General features: G+C 35.2%; 1 long non-coding RNA gene across 1 annotated transcript in view; it reads left to right on the top strand.

The window, feature by feature from the left end:
* The first annotated feature begins 957 nt into the window (after positions 1–957).
* Positions 958–21,485, top strand: part of LOC123605531 — a 53,028-nt gene continuing 32,500 nt past the window's right edge. Inside the window, exons 1-2 of the long non-coding RNA XR_006715804.1 lie at positions 958–1,038; positions 9,877–9,938. This is a non-coding gene — a long non-coding RNA (uncharacterized LOC123605531). The remainder of the gene's footprint in view (positions 1,039–9,876; positions 9,939–21,485) is intronic.

Below are 21,485 nucleotides of genomic sequence, written 5' to 3'. Positions count from 1 at the left end.
GCTAGACAGAAACAAAGTGCTTGTTCTTAGGCAGCTTACATTCCAAGGGGAGGGGGTGGGGCAAATGGAGACAAGAAATAGCTAAATAACAAAATGCAGTATAATCGGTCAGATGGTGAAAATGCAAAGAAAATGAGAGCAGCATAATGGGATAGAGTGTGATGGAGATTTTATTTTATTTATTTTTTGTTTACTTATTTAAAGTTTATTTATTTATTTTGAAAGAGAGTGTGCACAGAAACGCACAGGTAGGGGAGGGGCAGAGAGAGAGAGAGAGAGAGAGAGAGAAAGAAAATCTACCAGCACAGAGCTCAATGTGGGGCTCGAACTCATGAACCATGACATCACAACCTGAGCCAAAATCAGGAGTCCAAGGCTTCATTGACTGAGCCACCCAGGCACCCCAAGAGAATTTATTTTAGAATGGCTGACCAGAGAAAGGGATACAGCTAAGGTGACATAGACTGCTGTACGGAATGGAGTGAGATCCCTCTCCAGTCTCCAGGAATTATACCTGAGGCTGTGATGAGCAAAGTTATGCATGGCTTAACTATATTCCTGTCTGAGCTTTCAGAGAATGTGTTAGCAATGGCTCTAATTGCTGGGTAGCAATATTTGGCACAAGGGTCACCTCTCCTGCCCAAGAAGGGAATGTAAACTCTGCTTGGGGAAGAAATAATGATGCCTGTCAGAGGATCCCAGCCCTGGCCAGCCTGCAGAGCCAAATGGGGGGCAGAGCGAAGCTGTGTAAATTACAGAGGACACTCATTCTTGAGAATTTCTAGTCTCTTCCAAACACAGCCTAAATTCATTTATTATCTCAGGCTCCTGAATCAAAGCTGTGAGAAGGGAACATGTCAAGATAGCAATGGAACAAGATAATGGGTGTAAAATGACAAAAAACAGGAAACCTCTTCTCCAATGATTCCAAATAATGTCACAAAGAAAACAGAGTCTGTTAAGCATGTAAAAGGCATCCAAAACTGCAGTTCAGCACCTATGAAATGACTTATTAACTTTGCCTGCGTAAGGATTCTGGTGAGTTACTGGCAGAAATCATACCCAATTAGCAAATTAGCAGGGTTAGGAGTGGATACAGTGAACTGAAGCAATGAGATCTTTAAGTGACATCGTTTCGGTTAATGCTTAGCCAGGAGGCACCTCACTTACGTAATCATAATCTTTATTTCAGACCAAGAAAAAACATAGAAAAGAAATAGGCCCTTAACAACTGAATAACTGCATTCTGTTCTAAATTATAAGCTGTTTTATACAGGATATATTTTATATAAGATTATTGACTGATCTTCAGAGAATACAAAATTATAGTTTTTATTCCTTTGGTGAGATTGACGGACAGTACTTGCATATTTCATGATGCACAGGAACAAATAATCCTCACCCCGACAAAGCAGACGACATCTCAAAACAGGCCGATAAGGGTGGTCCCACTTAATGTGGGTACCCTCACGTTGCCCTGTCATTTTTGTTGAGTTTTTTGATTGCTTTCATATACTTTCTCAGTTGTTTGCAAATTCAATGAGAAAACTGGATATCAGAAATAATCTCACTCCTAACAGTGAGATAAATTATAACAAGTAGCTTTTATTCAGCTGTTTGCAGGGGACAATGTTTCTACATCTGTGGGATTATGTGCAGTTTCTTTACTTTCCACCTTTCTTGATTTTTCATAATTTCTGCTATAAATATTCATGGATTTTATTATTTAAAAACTTTACATTAGAAAGCAATACAATTCTTCCAGAGTGATTCAAGTGTGTTTTCTATTCAATTCCTTCAGGTGGTTCAGGTTCAAACTATCAAGTTTACAACTAATTCTTCTCTAAATGACAGGTAGTCTACTTAGATATTTGAAGACAATTCTTTTTTTTTTTTTTTTTTTTTTTTTTGAGCTCACTCTGTCTTCTCTTCTTTTGGTTTAGCATTTCCCTTTCCTCCACCTTGACCCCAGCCACATTATCCATTCCTTTCCTCATCCTAACATTCTCCTTTAAGTGAGGAACAGCTTATCTGGGCACCCAAACCTGAGTGAAGAGCTATGGTGTTTTTGTTTAGAAAGGGGAAATCCATTGTGTAGCCTAAAATAATGATTTTTCTAATACTTAGCTTACCATGCTGCTTTCTGGAAAGGTTCCAGTTGACTTAAAGCCTTACATTTGGTTTTCACCTACTGGACTAAATTATGTCCCCTGCTCCCACTAAGGTTGTGCTTAAGCAATTAGTTTTTCAAGCAAATTAAGGCCTTATCATCTTTATAAATACTAAATTTCGACTTGTTAGGTTGCCTTACATCTCCAGGTGCCAAGTTATTGTATTACTGCTGACCCCTTTATCTAATATAGTTTCTATCTTACCTAGATACAAGGTACTCACACATGTGATAAGTAAAATTCTTGCCCAAGTTGTTAATGAATATGTTGAACAGATCAGAGTAAAGAAAAGATTCTTGTAATAAGTTACCAGAGACCTTTCCTCTCACTGGTTATACTTTATTAATAAGAATTTTTTGATAAGACAATTGGCACTTACTAATGATTGCCCTTGCAATTGTCATAAAAACTTTGAAAATAGGTAGTGAAGAATGTGGGCCCCATTTCTTATGAGAAATTCAAAGCATTAAGATGGTGGACCCAAATCTGGGTGGTGGACTCCAGAAATGTAGGCTGTTAACTTCCACCAGCCTATGTGTCAATTATTCTTCAAAATTTCTGGCTTCACACCACTGTCAGATACCTGTGAGGTTGTTCTCCTTCTAATCTTTCTTGTGCAAGTTACCTTCCTCTTCATGCTCTTATACCTTTGGTTTGGCTCCCATTCACTGCTCCAAGACTTTTCTATAAAAATACAAAATGTTAGGTTATCTTGAAAATGAGGTCATGTTGAATACATCTGTTCACTTAGATTAGGCATTACATATATTTTCATAAAACGAATAACCCCTGATCTTGCTTAACCTAGATTCAGTCAGAGCTCCTTGTTAGAATACTATATATTTAAGCCTGTACTAGCTGATCTGAGAGACTGGAAAACTATCCATACAGGGAGATAAGTAACCAGAATGGAAACCTAGAGAATGAGAGAATAAGAGGTCTTCTGCTATCTGCTTAAAGCAACATCCCAACAGCGTTCAGCTTGGCATACCTGAGAGGTTGAGTTCAATAATTAGCTTCTTGATGTCAGGAGTGAAAGATGCTTCCAGCTGGTGGTAGAAAGGAATGTTTGTTCAATCTATCTCTTCCCTTCTCCTGCTTTTAGAGTTGTACAGAATCTTTCACTCCTAAATCTTTGCTTACAATCTCTACCTTCACCTTCTTCTCCAAGCCCTTTCCTTATTTCTGTGCTGAAGTTACGGCAGGCAAAATGGAACTGGAGGTTGAATAAGCTGGAGAATCCAGCACAGAAGCCAATTGGCTGCATGACAAGAAACCCAGGCATTTGCCTGTCACAAGTAAGGGCTCTATGGATGTCTTTAACATTATTTAAGAACAAAATCTAATGTTTCAAGGTTCTTAAAAATTCAGGTGATACATTTTTTCTATTTATTTAGGAGGAAAATTTTAATTTAAAAAATTCCATTCTTCATATTAATATCTGAAAATTGGATGATATATACATGGTATAATGATAATCATAGTATCAGGTTCTGTATATATTGATTGATTTCTCCATTTATTTATAAAAATATATCAAAAAGTATAAAAGGATATTTGTAGTTAATACATATATATCCTTTAGGCCATCGGTCATGAGCATATTGAGATCACAAAAACATCCCCAGTAATAAAACAGTGTTTCTCTGGGTCATCCCTATCCTGTAGAATTACAAGTAGTAGAGCTGTATCCAAATTCTTGATTCTGCCATGTGGAGATGAGGAGAGAGGGAGGAAACATTCTAGAGTATGTCACCAAATAACTTATTGTTTCAGACCCTTACAGGATCATAGTCTTCTGCTATTCAAAGGAAATGTGTAGACATTGCACATAGTACTACCATCTAGCCAGAAATTTACACTGTTGTCTAAACATTGTCTACCCTGTCTGTCATTTGTACAATCTCTATGGGGAGGAATAAAATAGAGCTGTCAGGACAGTCATGGACTTGCCCATCATTCCAAAGGCTTCTGACTCTTTCCCTTTGACCTAACCTACTCCAGAGGCTCTGTCTTCCCATTATGGCTGTGAGTTCCATATGGGCCTTAAGATTCCTTGGACCTGTTCATCTTATTTAACACAATTATGCCTGTTGCCTAACAGGAATTGAGGTCCTTTGTCTCTGCCCGTAATCTTAAAGACGACTGAACCCCAAGAAGACCAGTCATTAATTCAGGATGCAATTACAGTATCTGTTCTTCTGATTTCCTTTTAAGGAATTTAATTAGCAAATTCATCTCCATGATTTTTCTCTTTGAGGAGCTTTTGCTACGTTCAAAACACTGAACAAATAATAAGGAATATCCTCTAAAAACAAAGATAATTTCATTAAGATAGTTTTGAAGATTGGCATTCTGAATAACAAATAGTTAATGCTAATTTGAGACTTTGAAATTCATGAAACGTTCTTAATGCTGATTTAACTTGATGGTCTATTCCTTGGAGACATTAATTCAAACAATGCAGTGGAAACAAATATACCATGATCATTATATCTGTGTTTAATTTCTGCATTAGTCAGTGTGACGGAAAAAAAGCCTCCTTTCTCTTCATGTAGTGGGTTCTTTCAGCATTCTTATTTAGACTAATGATTCCCCTTAAGGCTTACAAATAATTAATTTTCATTTTTATCAAGCTACCTTAATGTGATTGTCTATTTTCCCAAAAATGAGACTTCTCGTCTCTTGGCAGATAGGTATAACATTTACCAGTTCTTCTAGTTCTGTTTTTTGTTTTTTTTAAGGCACAGCATACACAATTACCAAGAAGAAATTAAAAACAAAAAGTGTCAAATTAAATGATTTCATTTCTGCAGACAGTGTCCCAACTCTACAAAGTACATGTCCTAAAAAAAAATAGAAAAGTTGAAACTACTTGGAAATGTTTTATTATGTAGCCAGTGGCATCTTTTCCATTTTTCTTTTCTTGCCATAATGGAAAGGATCATATTTAGTTCTAACTTAAAATATGTTAAATCTCTTAAAACATGTTAAACTTATTACCAAAATTTCTTTGTGACAGATAATTTATCTCAAATTTCTTGGAGTCTTAGAAATAAAGGAGAAGCATGAGAACATCTCTATAACCTTTTCTCCCCGCACTCACCTATCTATTCGATGAAAGATTATAAGAAAAATATATGGGTTAGAAAAAGGACCTAAAGCATTGTTTTTAAATTTTGACTCGAAAGATAAGAGACCTATAGTAGTTGGAAGCCTGAGCATCTCCAGTTAAGGAAAAGATCTACTACTCATGGACTTCTAAAATGAAAGTATGGAAATAATCTGTGAAGCTGCACTGAGTACCTCCACCATTCCCTGTTTTCAAATAGATATAATGGGACATACGAAGTGATTACCAGGTGTTCCATACATTGTTGAAGGTTTTTGCAACATCTAGTCAGCAACATCCAGTGGGTTGCAACATTGTTTCGGCGCACTGAATAGCAGCCTGTGGTTTGAAATCGATTGATCGATAGTGTCTCAAGCTCTAGCAATAGACATTTCAAATAGGTTTAAGACAACAAGTGTGTTCAGTCATCCGGCTATACGATTTGATTCAATGTGGAAATGTCATCCAAGTCGTCCCAAAGTGAAGCACAAGGCTATTGCTTGATGGTTAGTATAGGGGATGCACTGTCTCCTACTGGAGTTGACCAAGCAAAAATAGCAATATAGGTAGTCAAGTCAGGCTTGCTTCTTGGATGTTTCTTTTTTTTTTTTTTTTTTAATTTTTTTTTTCAACGTTTATTTATTTTTTTTTTTTGGGACAGAGAGAGACAGAGCATTAACGGGGGAGGGGCAGAGAGAGAGGGAGACACAGAATCGGAAACAGGCTCCAGGCTCTGAGCCATCAGCCCAGAGCCTGACGTGGGGCTCGAACTCACCGACCGCGAGATCGAGACCTGGCTGAAGTCGGACGCTTAACCGACTGCGCCACCCAGGCGCCCCTTTTCTTGGATGTTTCTTGCAAACATCTTGATGAAAAAAAAAAAAAGATGTAATTGACAGCAAAGTAAAGGGACATAAAAGAATCTGGTTCATGGAGACATAGTTAATCAGTTGGATAAAGACTTTTCTGAAATTAGACTTCTGACCTGTTTTCTGAGCCAATAAATTACTTATTTTGTTTAATCTGTTTTGTGTTATATGTTCCACTGCTTGCAAATGAATCCGTGTTTACTATATACTGAGCTTAGACTACTGCTACCAAATGGAGGACACTTTTTCAGAGTAGAGGCCTTGCCCTGTCTTCATCTGTTTATGGGATCACCCCATCTTACAAACTTCCTCTTACTTTAACATCCCTTTAACGAAGGAGAGGCTTTTTCAATCTAGTAAAATGGGTAATCAATTGGGGTTACTTTCAATTAATGGGTTTTTTTACTCTGCTTTAGTAGTTTGTAGAGGTATATATATATGTATGAAATATAATATATAATGTAACATATAATATATTATATAAAATATATAATGTGTAGTATATAATATCTATATATTCTGTCTAACTGTCTCTGTCTCTCTCTGCCTGTCTCCATGTGTGTGCTATATATACACATGTAATTTTACTTGGAAATAGACTGTTTTACTTTTTTCCTCAAACAACAATAATTTCTATTCTTCCTATTATCCAGGTGTATGCCTTATCTTCTTTTAGTTCTTATAGATACTTAACACTTAATTAAGAATACACATATAAACAGAGTATAGAGCTAAAATATTCAGATGTTTTATTTGGAATTACTTACGATATTGATGAAATGAAGAATTGTGTGTAATAAACATATTGCACAATGATCAAAACTACATTTTACTTTCCTCCTACAATCATCCAAACCCACTGTTTCCTACTTTCCCCAGCTCCTAGATGAACTCTTGAATAAGATCCATTTCTTGTGTATTCACTTTTATATACCAAAAGAAATTTTCAAGTCACTCTTAGTCATAAGGATAATTTTATTTATTTCAATAATTATTTTGCCCATTTTAGTATAGTAAGCAGAATTCTCAACTTTATTAAAATTAAATCTTCTGGAAAATATTAAGAACAATGCAAACTTCTGTCTATAAGAGTATGGTTTAGTAACTTCATCCACACAAGAAAATACTGTGCAGCTGTTTAAAAAAATGTTATATTTCTATAAATGAGTAGGAAATAGCTTCCAGAATATATTTTTAAGCAAAAATTTAGAAAAAGGCAAAAAGTATCTATAATGAACTGTTTTGTGTCAGAAAAATAGGATTATAACAAATATATAAATATCTCTGATCATTGTGCAAAAACACAGGAAAGATAAATCAGAAATGAATGATATGGGGCGCCTGGGTGGCGCAGTCGGTTAAGCGTCCGACTTCAGCCAGGTCACGATCTCGCTGTCCGTGAGTTCGAGCCCCGCGTCAGGCTCTGGGCTGATGGCTCAGAGCCTGGAGCCTGTTTCCAATTCTGTGTCTCCCTCTCTCTCTTCCCCTCCCCTGTTCATGCTTTGTCTCTCTCTGTCCCAAAAATAAATAAACGTTGAAAAAAAAATTAAAAAAAAAAAAAAAGAAAAGAAATGAATGATATGTTGTGCATCAGAGTGGGTAGGAAAGAGGTGGAAACAATGAAGGATGGGAACAGGATACAAAGGAAGGGGGAAGGGATACTTCTCTGTGTATTCTTTTTTATACAGCTTCAGTTTTTAAAATCATGTTCTATTTTTCACATACTCAAAACAAAAAAACAATAAAAAAAATGCAATTAGCCAGGTTAGGAAACATATCAAAATGAAAAGCTATAATGAATAAACTAACCTGTACTTAAAATAAATAACAAGACCACAAAGGAGGGGGTGTTAATCCAAGTAACTTCAAAAATAGTATGTTGACTATATACCCTAAGGCTAAAAGATATTGTAAACAAATACTGGATTCTATTTAGTAAGTTTCTTTTCTGTGGTGATATATATTGGAAATTCTAAATTATTTTATATTTATTCTGAGATAAACAAATATATAAATGTATTCTTTATGAGGGTCAGACTTATTACTGTTAGAGATTAAAAATATAGAAAAGAAAAAGGCTGGAATTATCCCTACAGTTGGATTGGAATTGAACTCATGTTTTAAATTAAATACAATAAAACTAACTAACTAACTAACTTTAATTAATTAATTAATTAAAGATAAATAGGTGGATACAAAAGTAGATATAAGGGTGTGTGTGTGTGTGTGTGTGTGTGTGTGTGTGTGTGTGTGTGTGTGTATTTCATAGAATCGTCTGTGACTGGATTTAGAAGCAAGACACTGCAGTTGCAGTGATCACACCTGTTACCCAGATCTTGGTTTCTAAATACCATTCTCTGATAAAAGCAACCTAAGGTCTCATATAAATGGCTGATTTGTGAACTAGTGCAAAGAACATACAAAGATCAGCTTAGAACCAGGAAGAAAAAGAAGGGCTCTAGGAATGGTGGGGAAAAAACATTAGGGCTACCTTGAAATGGCTGCCACTGACCAAATCTGGGAGAATTTAGGCATCAAAAAAATAATAGTATTAGCATATTATAGCCCATAAAACAAATTTAGATCAAGGGTTCATGCCAATATAAATGAATAAAAGGAATAAATGGGAAGAAAGAAAAATCTCTTATAGTAGAATTTCAATGAACATAGAAGAAATGATAGAATTACAAAATCACCATTTCACAGATATTAGCAGAATAAATTTGTTTAGGTAGCAATTATGTAGGTGAACTATAGTGGATGAACTTATGATGAGAAAGAAGATATTTACCAAGTCACAAAGATTCCACAAAATATGTATCAATTACAAAGAGTTATGAGAACCTTATAGTGAACAAATCTGGTAGACATAATCTAAAATGATCAAACTTAACCAGTAATGAACCAACTTAATATCATGTGCCTGCAGATATCATGCAACAAGAAAGACATAACATCACTTTTGCAATAGTCCTGCAAAAAATACAGACCCTGAATCTATTCATATGGAAACTTCAACACAAATACTCCATCATAATTAAGAAATATTCTACATGCAGACTTCCCTGAACTCACCACATATTTTAAGGCCATGTAGGCTCATGAAAGATTTGCCAAAGTTTTCCAGATTAAAGACATCTAAAAATACATGACATATAAATGTTATTTGTGATTCTAGATTGAATACTGGACCAGTAATATATATATATATATATATATATATATATATATATATATATATATATATATATACACACACACACACACACATTATATATAATTATATATAAATTATATAAATAACTTTATTATATAAATTATTATTTATTATATAACAAGTATATATAAATAGTACACATTTTCTAGAATTTATTATATTATAATTATATACTTTATTATCTACTTTATTAATAATTTATTATATAAATGATAAGATATATTTTATGTATGATATATATTATTTTTCTATAAAAGACATTAATGAGATAATTGGTGAAATTTTTTAAAAAGTCTGTAAATTAGATAATATTGTATCAATGTGATTTCCTGATTTTGATTATTGTACTTTCATGCAAAAGAATGTTCTTGTTTTTAGGAAATACACAATAAAGTATTTAGGAATTAAAATATCTGCCTTAGGTTTAGGAAATGGGATATAATCAGTTTCTTTATTTTTTCTAGTTATATTATTCTCCACTTAAGAAACTGTCTCTGGTTCTTCCAGGAATGAAGCAGAAGAAGGAAAGGTGTAAGGGACAAATAATGTCTTTCTTAATTGATACCAAGGTAATTTGCATTGGTGTTTTCTGGACTTGATGGGTTTGGGAGAGAACACATGTTTTTATTGCCTCACTAGAAACCTTCCTCCAGGACCACTTGACTGTGCTTCCCAAGATGTGGCCCAACAATTTTCATCTAGCTGATTAATTATATTTTTTCTTTAGTACCTAGGAATTCAGTACTTCAACCTATATACTGGTGTTATGTCCCACTTTCACTACTATTGGTCAAGGTTTAAAGTGCCTGCATATTCTTCTGTGAGAGTCATCTTTGGTCTTTGGGAAATAGTAATGCATCCTCAGTACTGAGAAAATATTGAATCTAGAGTTTCTCCAGTACAAGTATTTGTCTTCATTCAGAGATTTCAGTAAGCTCATTTTTTAATTTAGACTTTTCAAGATATGAGTTAGAGTTCAGGGCATGTATGAATAATGTGTTCCTTTTTTGTTGCTGAGTACTATTCCATGGTGTTGATGGCTTATGGTTTGTTTAATCAGTCACCTTTTGTAGTACATTTTGGTTGTTTCCTAGTTTGGCTTTGACAAATAAGCTACTATGAAGAATCATGCACAGGTTATTCTGATGATGAAAGTTTTAATTTCTATTAGCTAAATGCCCAAGAGTGTGACTGCTGAGTTTTACGGTAAATGTATGTTTATTATTGTAATAAACTGCCACACTAATTTCCAGAGTGGCTGGATCATTGCGCATACCCTTTAGCAACATATAAGGAGTGTAATTTTTCTGCATCCTCACAAGTATTTAGTATTGTCACTATTTGTTGTTGTTGCTCTCATTATTACAGTTATGTAGTGATCATTCATTATGGTCTCAATTTGCATTTTGTTGAACATCTTTTTATGTACTCATTTGTCTTTTCTTTTTTGGTGAGAAGTGTCTTTTTGCCTTTATCCCATTTTCAAATTGGATTTTTTTTTTATTTGTTTGCTGTTGAGCATTGAGAGTTCTCTATGTATTCTTGATATCAGTCCTTTATAAACATTTTCTCCAAGTCTGTAGTTTATATTTTTTCCTCTTAAAAGACTTTTTCACCATTTTTTAAAATTTTGATGAAATTTAACTGATCATCATATTGAGAGTATGTACCCTTGATAGGATAATATGATGAGAATGGCACTTTAATTTTGTGGTCTTCCTCTCAAAAACACATTATCCTATTCTGGCCATGAAAAAAAATTCAGAAAAATTCAAATTAAGGAACAGTCTACAAAATACCAAACATGTTTGCCTCAAAACTAGTAAGGTCAGGGGCACCTGGATGGGTCAGTCAGTTGAGTGTTCAACTCTTGATTTTGGCTCAGGTCATAATCTCATAGTCCTGGGATTGAGCCCCATGTTGGGCTCCCTGCTAAGCAGGGAAACTGCTTAAGATTCTCTCTCCCTCTGCCCATCTCCTCCACTTGCACTCTCCCCACCCCCCCAAAACAAAAAACAAACTGTCAAGGTCATCAAAAACAAGGAAATCTGTCAAACTGGCACAGTGTACAGGAGCCTAGGAAACAGGAGTATTCAATACGATGTGGTATCCTGGATGGGATTCTGAAACAGAAAAATGGCATTACCTAAAAACTAAGGAAATTCAAGTGAAGTATGGAGTTTGGTTAATAACAATGCATCAGTTCATTGTTCACTATGGCAATTGTACAATACTAATGTAATTTTAATAATTGAGAAAAGAGGGTATGGGGTATATGAGAAGTCTCTATATTATCTTCACAATAATTCTGTAAATCTAAAACTGTTCTAAAGTTGAAAGTTTACTTTAAAAATAGAAATAGAACTGAGGTTTAAAGGTTATGTAAATTATTCAGTGACACACAGAGAGGAAAAAAATGGAGGTGGAATTTGAATGCAAGACTCTAGAACCAAAGCCCTGTAATCAAACCAGGATTCTATAGAATGGATTTAATGCAACTGTGTCATTATGTGACTCTTATGTAGAATTATAACCAACAGAATTCTAAAACAAAATGTACTGCATGGTATAAATCTACTTACCAGAAAAGAGGGATTTACCATCCACAGTATATACCTTTCAATATGTCTTAAAAGAAGTTTGATTAAGAAAGTTACATACACAGACACCCTCACATACAGGGACCAACTAGCAAAAACATCAAAAAGTGAATAGCAAAGTGAGAAATGTCTTGCAGATTTTTTGACAGTACGTTAATTCTATTTTTACTAGTGGAAGTAGGTAAGAGGCAAATATATCTTTGTTTTCAATTTTAATTAACAGGTAATCTTGCACATCTTTAATTTTTTTTAGTAAAAATTACACGTATTTAAGCTACACCACACGATGATTTGATACACATATACCTAGTGAAGTGATTACTATAGTCAAGCTAATAAATATATCCATCTCCTCACATAATTACCTGTGTGTGTGTGTGTGTGTGTGTGTGTGTGTGTGGTGAGAGCCTCCTAGCAAATTTCCAATATTCCATACAATATTATTGACTATAGTCATTCTACTATATATGAGATCTCTAGGTTTTTTTTATCCTACACAACTGCAACTTGGTACTCTTTGGCCAACATCTCCCTTTTTCTCCCACCTCCCAGCCCCCGGTCATCACCACTTTACTCTTTTCTATGTGCTTGACTTTTTTAGATTCTGCATATAAATGAGATCATTTAGTGTTTTTTTTCTGTGTCTGGCTTATTTCACTTGGTATAATGTCCTCCAGGTTCATCCATGTTGTCTCAAATGGCAGGATCTCCTTTTTCAAGCCTGCATAATATTCCCTTGTATTATTATTCCATCTTAATAGAGTTGAACAAATATTTAAAGGATATTGTCCAAGGACTCCCAATTATTTGTTGCCCCAGGTGCACAATCATGATTCTTCCCGGAATTTCACTATCCCCTCTGGTTCTGGGCAAACCTCTGCAGCGCTAAATTTCATCAATGATCTTCCCTTCAGGCACTTAATAAATTTAGACTCTTTCTCCTTTCTCTTTTCTTTCCCCTCCACCCTCCATCTCTTCTTTCTTTTCAAACTCACACACACACACACACACACACACACACACACACGCTTCTGCTCCATATGCATATTTCCCTTATTAAATCCTGCTGGCAGCAAACTACAACAGCAGAAAGACTGGGATAAACCAATTAACACTAAGGTGTAAATAGTTGACAAAAGCCTGAAATGTGTTAAGTAGTTAGAAATATTTGCATATTAATAAAGGACAGACTATTTCCCCCAAAGACAGAAGCTTTAATGAGGAATTTTAACAATAGGAAAGTAGGGGCAATTTTGGAGTTAGGGCTTGTATGAGTGCCCCTCTAGTGCTGTTCAATCCAACAGATATGTTTTAAATAACAGAAGTATGACAGATTTTAAGAATTCAGAGATATGTAATACATAGCCCCAGCTTCCAACAACTAATAATCTAACGGCCAAAGTAACTCTAAAAGAACATAATAATTGCTGTAATGAGTAGAGAAGTGTAGGAAGCTGGAAAAGAATGTGGAAGGGGTGCCTCCCACACAAGGCAATATTTGTAGAATAAGAGGCAATCATCAAATAACACTGAAGTTGGAGAGGGAGAGAGTGTGTATGTGGGGGGGCAACCTTACATTCTTGGGATTAACCTCACTTGGACATGATCTATTACCATTCATATATATGTATGTATATGTATAATATGTATATATTATAAATATATATAGATATATATAATATCCAATTTTATATTGGATTGCCTTTGTTGAAGTTATTTTGAGTTTATTTACTTTGAGAGATTATGCAGGGGAGGGGCAGAGAGAGAGAGAGAGAGAATCCCAAGTAGGCTCTATGCTAACAGCATGGAGCCCATCATGGGATTCCATCTCACAAACTGAGATCAAGACCTGAGCCAAAATCAAGAGTCCAATGATTAATGGATGGAGCCACGCAGGTGACCCTGTATTTAACTTTCAGTGTCTTTAGATACACAGATTAAAATAAGAGCATATGTCTTTAGCAAGAAGTCTTTTGTTTAGTCCCTAGTTCTTCCTAATATAAGCTGGATAACCCTTATTGTATCATGTGAACAACCCAAAAGACCAGAGATCCTGTTAATTTCAAAAGATTAATGTTCCTTTATCTTATCCTTTCTCTGTCTATCTCCTACCTACCTTCAGCCTATGGATAAATACATTACTGTTATTTGGAATAAACCTTGCAGGAGTTAAATAAATACTCTGAAGAGTAATATAGTTTATGCCTAGATTTCCCAGAATCAGACACTGAAGTCTGGTATATAAGTCAGTTTCAGTGTAATTTGAACTATCAAAATTCATTCAAGCAATATCTTATAACTCATAACAGCGAGCTACTTATTCCTTGCTGCAAGATACAAAGGCAAGAAACTATCACAGATCCTCCCGAATTGAAAAAAAAAAAGGAAAACGAAGAAAGAAAAAGAAAAAAAAGAAAGAAAAGAAAGGAAAGGAAGAAGAAAAGAAAGAAAGAAAGAAAGAAAGAAAGAAAGAAAGAAAGAAAGAAATTCTACAACAGCTCTAATTTACTTTATAAGTGAAGGAGATGGTAAACTTAGACATTCTTGCAGTTCAACCATTAGTCATTTTAAAATGCTTTGGGCTCCAAATATAGTTAACTGATAGGAGATTGTCAGCACATGCACTTTTAATTCTGCAATTTGGGCTTCTTTCCAGAGTTTTCATATTTTAAAACTATTATGCATAGGTAACAAAGAGAGTGTATTTGACTAAACCTAACAACATCTCCAAAGGGATCAAGCAGATGAGTTTAGCAGTCAACCCAAATTAAACTTACTTTTATCATAGAGTTACTTTTATTTACTTTTATGATAGAGTTATAGTGAATCTGTTCACGTGTGTGTGTGCGTGTGTGTGTGTATGTGTGTGTGTGCGTGATGGCATTTGAAATCAATTTCCATTACCAAATATTATTTAGGCAATGGTTACTTTTCATCACTCATTTCTCAGAACCCATAAAACTAAACATTGAGATTATGACCCTCGACCTTCTGGTAACTTGTTTCTACTCTGCCAACATCCTGCATTTAGAACATGAGTTTCATTCATGTAAGTGCCACCTTCCTAAGCCAAGACTTCCATTAGGTCAAGATTAATGTAACTAATGAGCATTCTCTGCCCATATTTAAATCCCCCTCCCAGCTCATCATTTGTACTCCCCCTTTGTGATCTGTCATTATGACACAGTCACCTTTGAGATAATGAATGTTGAGCCAAGTTTAGAAATCCTGTCACAGGCTTGATTCTCCCTTTTCTCATCCACCTCATTCCAACAGACCCCCCCACCCCCACCCCGCCCCAGCTCAGGATAGCATTTATGCTTGCAACTTTTGATTAAATTAACAAATGCTCCTTTAAGAACTTCTCAGGAAAAGATATAACATTAAATAAAAGTTTCAAACATTGACCTTAATTTACCTGGCTTCCTGGTTATTCTCAAATCCTTTCTGTCTTACAGTTGGACACACTAATGAGAATAACAGCTACTACTTTCTCCCAAAATAAGTCTGACTAATTGGGAAGTTTACAAGATTAATTGCATAGAGTTTTGCAAAAAGTGCTTGTCCTAGAAACCATCAAGAATTTGGTAACAGAAATACACTCTTTTGAATTATCCACTGACAGCTTGAAGCTACTTTGTCTACTTCTCTACATTAGTAGCTGTGAATATAAGCTTCATTTTTTACAAGCAGTAAATTAGACAGTAGTTGTACATTGTTGAACCTTATTTGATCTGATTTGATACAGTTAGAGTGAGCATTTCTGAAAATGGCATGTAAATGTATGGGAAATACATAAGCAAATCATGTAAACCTGCTTGGACACCTATGACACAATCATTACTGGAAATAAATAAGCAACCTTAGACCTTTGCTTTTTCTTAGTCTTCCTCAATATATTCCCCACCTGTTTATGTGCCAAGACGTTATTGCAGGAATTGGGTCTGTTCTCTTCAGAATGGAAGAGTGCAGATGAGGCAACCATTCTCCTGGAATTCTCCCAGGAACTCCTGATGTCTGAGTCCAGTTGTATCTCTTAAAGAACTCAGATGCTGAGATGATAGCAGGAAAAAGGAGAACAGATGAACAAAGTGGCCGTGTTAATCCTCACATGCTTCTTCCAATTTCTCACGTGCTCTCCCCACACTGTGAAAGCTCCTGGAACTGGAGCTTATCTGAAAGCCTTCACTGTGGGTAAGTTAAGAATAAAATGAAGAAAATGCAATAAACTTGAGGCATATTCTATTATCTGTTTCTGCAAGTTCTTATCTTTTACCAACAGCCAAAGTCACTTTTTTCTTTTCTACTTACCTTAAATCCTGATGTAAATTAAGAGTTAGTAAAATATAGCTCATCACCTAAAACTGTACTGTCTTGTGTAGCCACCTACTCAATTCGTGGTTAAATGCATCATTACTACGATTAAATTACAGTTTATCAAGAGGAGGTTGACCATGTCAGTCCATAGTACTGACATGGTATAAATAATTAACATTTATATGTTTGATTGGTTAATGTAACAATATCAAAAATCCACTGGACTGGGCAGAGTAAAAGATATGTTTCCTATTTTTCTATCTCAGGCTGGCCTTTATGCATTAAGAAGCTTATAGCAGAAAGCCACAGTGCACAATCAGAGGAAAACAGAATGCAGCAGGCTTCTTTTCAGGCTCTTGATCATCAAAACAGCACAAGAGTAGAAAGGAAAAAAAAATGCATGATGGTGGGAAGTCAATCAGAGCCTGGAGTCTCTTGTGTTGTGAAATGTCTCCCATGGTTTTACTTATGTAGCATAACTATTGGTTTTGAAGTGCTCTAATCTTTAGGGTGAAGAGCAGTGAAATGAAGAGTCACTGATTTCAAATTTTCCTTTCGTCCATTGAAGGTAAAAACATATTACTGAGTTTAGAATGTCAACACTATAATTATATCTTTGGCAACCTGAACAGGCACGTTAAAGTCTTATCAAACTATCCACTTAGGCCTCTGACCAGACTTTCTTCACACCATCCATTTGCAAATCAATTAAATTATCTGCTTAGAATACTCTTATACACTCAGCAGCACTTTAATGAATACCTGAAGATAAATATTCCATAAAAACACTATTTTCAGAAAATAACCCATTAATAATTACTATGATATTAAAGGGCTTTGTCTTCAGCTAAAAAATATCAGGAAACAACCCCATAGATAATGCATGTTTTCATTTGAAGATGAGAGGATGTAACCATTTAAAAAAATTCCCATCTTTCTTTTACTCTTTAAGAATTGCTTATATTTCACTGTAGGCTTTCATCAGTTCTGTGTGCATAATTTTACACTGGTTTGATTTTCTCTAGGATTTTTTTTTCTGTCCCAACTTGCCTGCATGGATGTGAAATCATATATTACAACTGATAAAAGATTGATGATGTCCAACTAAACTGTTTTGCCTGGTTAGAGCAGGTTTCTCCTAGCTTACACTTTTAGTCGTTCACTGGGCTTACGGGGTTACCTTGTGCGATCAGCCAAACACACTTCCTAGTATTTCAAAAGGCACATTTTCTGTCAGTCCAAGAATGGGAGTCTAAAAATGTATTTGATTTTTCTATGACCCTATGAAATGTTAGGCCACGTATGTATACTCCGACCTGCTGCTCCACTGTTCTGAAGTACCAGAAGTCGTACTTCTGTCGTAAGAGTTCCTTGATCCCAATATCTCAGTCTCAGAGAATCACCCCATAGGCTAAAACCTTCATACGTGTGCATATTCCAGGTATTGTCATAAGTAGTTGATCTTATGTTATAAGATATAATTAAGATGGTTCTGATTTTTTGTAATTGTTCTGTTTTTGAGTTTTGGTGGTGGGTTCTTTGTGCATCCAGATTTACTCACTAGTCATGCAGTGAAGAATGGCAGGAGACTGAAGCGACACACTGTGTCTTATTTATCTTCAGGCTCATGCTTTTTTGCTGTTGTTGTTGTTGGTAAACTCCAGTTCAAGAGTCTTCAAACTTAGCTGATCATCAGGATCACCTTATAAGACTTCAAAACATGGATTTCTCAGCTCTTTCTCTGGAACTTCTGATTCAGTGCATTTGGAGTGAGGCTTGAATTGATCTTTTAAAGAAATAATCCTGACCTGAGGACCAAAACTGTCTTCGCATAGTGGTTGTTCAATAACCATCTGAACTGATAAATTAATTAATAAGAAATCAGCAATTTTGTATCTGCTGTTTTTCCAGTGACTGAAAAATTAAGTGGGATGCAAAAACAAACAACTAAAGGCAACACTTGATTAATCATCAAAATACTGAGCGAAAGTGCCACATTTGTTCAAAGCAAAAGAAAATCAGAGAGGTTAGAAAAGTTATAGTCATTCATTAGCATATATCATTAGTGAGCATCTACTATTTATGAAGCTAGTTCCGGGGAATCAGAAATGAGTAAGACAGTCTTTGACCTCCAGAAATTCGGGCTAGTATAAGATAAATATTTATAGTAATCAATAATACTATGACATCAATAAGATTCTATGGGAACTGAGAGATGAGAAAGATTATTTGTGCCTGTGGTGGTGGTGGTGTTCAGGAGTGCTTAATAGGAAAGGCTGTGCTGGAGATAAATCATGTTATTTTTAGAGACACAAGGTCACTTGTGCTTCAGTTTTGCTTTTATCTACCAGGTAACTTTGCATCCAAACAAGCTTCTCCTACTATGAAGTTGAGGGATCCCAAAAGGAGTTAGAAGGTCACTTGAACACCATTGCTATCTTTATAGATTTAAAAATGTCAGGTGTAGGGGCTTGACATTCCAAACCTTATACAAAAATAGGTTATTGCACCATCTTAAAGACCATTTGAAATACAGTTTCAAATCAACAGTAAACAAGATCATTCCGGTTTGAAAGGAGTTTATGATGCTAACCGTAAGGTTGCATTTTTTTTTATTTTTTTTTTTAACGTTTATTTATTTTTGAGACAGAGAGAGACAAAGCATGAACGGGGGAGGGTCAGAGAGAGGGAGACACAGAATCCGAAACAGGCTCCAGGCTCTGAGCTGTCAGCACAGAGCCCAACGCAGGGCTCAAACTCACGGACGTGAGATCACGACCTGGGCCGAAGTCGGCCGCTCAACTGACTGAGCCACCCAGGCGCCCCAAGGTTGCATGTTAACATAACTTCTTGCTAATAGAGAAAGGGCACATATTATTCTGGTCAGTGAATTATGTGGCAATCAATAATTATGAGGTGAGAACATGTATTCCAAAACAAGATTGATACAATATAACTAAATAAGCCTTAAGAGGTTAGGGGAAGGCATTTCTTTCTATACAGGAAAGAATTGGTCTTGCTGTTTTTAGTTGTTCTTATGGCATACACTTTAAGAATATTCCTTTTAAAGTGCTTAACCTATCATTCTAAAAATTCAAAAACTAAAACTTCTGAATCAGCCTAACATCTCCTGCAGGGTGGGCTTCATATGACACAAGAAAGGATGTAAGTGTATCTTGACAAGTGTAAGGCCGTTGGGGGCTGGGGTGAAGAGGGAAAGAGCGTAAATAAAAATAAAATAAAAATAAAAAAATAAAAAAAAATAAAATAAAATAAAATAAAATAAATAAATAAAAATAAAATAAAATAAAATAAAATATAAATAAATATAAATAAAATAAAATAAAAAAAAAATAAAAAAAAAATAAAAATATTTTCAAAATAAAGCCCATTATGAGGGCATCGGTGTTGTCTATGTGTGTGGGGTTTCTCCATGGAGTAGTAATAATACATTTCTTTATTTGGAAGTTGAGCATCTTAATTATATTGATGCAGTCCATTCTCTGCAAGACAGATTACCTTGTCTTGAAAGAAAGCAGAATATTTACTTAGAACATTTTAGCTATCTGGTTATATAGCAGAAAGAAATGAGAGTAAGATAAGAATACTTAACATGGACATAGGTTATCAAAGGGAGACTCTTTAATCTTATTCTTGAATATTTTTAAGAATAAGATCAACTAGGGTGTATGGAATGTAACAGAGAGATAAGATAGGTGGCACAGGTCAGGTCACATCTTGGGGACCTTACATACAGCTGAGAGGATTCACATTTTATTCTGTAGGTAAATGGGGAGTGATTGTTTTCAAGCTGGGAAATGATATGATTGAAGCTGGGCTTTAGTTGTCTTATTTTATTAAGGCAATAATAACAATAAAAATCTTCTGTATTTTATCTAACCAACTATTACAGTAACATTAAAAAAACTGCCACAATTAAATACTTAAGAATTTCAGTCATCTTTCAAATATAGTCTTCCTGGCAGTACTGAAGATTTGAAGTTGTCAAATAAGATCTCTAACATCTAAGCCAGTAGAGACCTATTAGAAAATATACTTCTAAGATAAGCAAAACTACCCTAGAGCCTATTTTATACTGTTTTTCTATGTAAATTGACATTTCAATACAGTTTTATTTGAATTTATTTTTCCTTTTAGGAGGATTCAAGTTATTCATGCAAAGAATAGGAGCCCTACACTGATAGGAAAAGAAGGGGTTAAATATAAAATGCGTTGAGGCTGAAAGTAACAGTAATATTTTTGGTTAATGATCATTTGATCCATCATTCAGCATTTGTAATGAGCACACAGCGATTTTATTCTTCTTAACCAAATATAGGCCATCTTTGTTCCTATAAAATATATCCTTAAAGGAACAAAAATTGCTGAAGCTATAACAGGGAGATGAAATTCACACATGGTAGTGCAGTCATGATGTTCCCTACAGAAGAACATCCCCAGAATGCATATTATGAGTTGCTGACTCTAGGGTTGTGTTTGTGCATCCAAAGCTGATATGCTCTGAAATAATCAGGGAAATAACTTCCATCTGCAAGACCACTTTATAAAAAATCAATACTTGCCTGACTTTTAACGGGAAAACTTGAGTGGGAAATTTGAAGCAAAAAATTATTATCATTTTTTAAATGTTAATTTGTTTTTGAGAGAGAGAGAGAGAGAGCATGAGTGGGGGAAGTACAGACAGGGGGACAGAGGATCTGAAGCTGGATGTGAGCTGACAGCCCATAGCCTGATGCACGGCTCAAACTCGCAAACTGTGAGATCATGACTTGAGCTGCAGTGGGACACTTAACCAACTGAGCCACCCAGGTGCCCCTTTCATTTTATTTTCAAATTAAAATTGGAGGGAAAAATGCCTTTAGTTAATTGTGGTCACTTGAACCATATTTGAAACAATGTGGTTAAGACAGTTCTAGAGTCTCCTAAAATAAAAGAATTATATTAAAAGTGCCATGATTTAATATAATCAGGTAGTGTCACTTAGTAACAGTGAACATGTCTACAACAGCTGTTGTCCCTTCAGCAAATGTCTTCAGTTCCCTCAGATCAGATGTCTTAGGGTTGGTAAGTTGTACGATGAAGAGCAGAATGTCCTTAGAATCATTATTCCAAAGGTAGGGGAAGTGTCTTGTCTAGTGGTCAGCAGTGAGCAGGTCAGGGATCTGTTCCAACTTCTGA

Source organism: Leopardus geoffroyi, chromosome A1 (genome assembly GCF_018350155.1).
Source record: "Leopardus geoffroyi isolate Oge1 chromosome A1, O.geoffroyi_Oge1_pat1.0, whole genome shotgun sequence".
In the NCBI taxonomy this organism is placed as follows: Eukaryota; Metazoa; Chordata; class Mammalia; order Carnivora; family Felidae; genus Leopardus; species Leopardus geoffroyi.
Note: the sequence above shows the minus strand (reverse complement) of the source record. Positions and strands in the feature narration are given on the sequence as shown.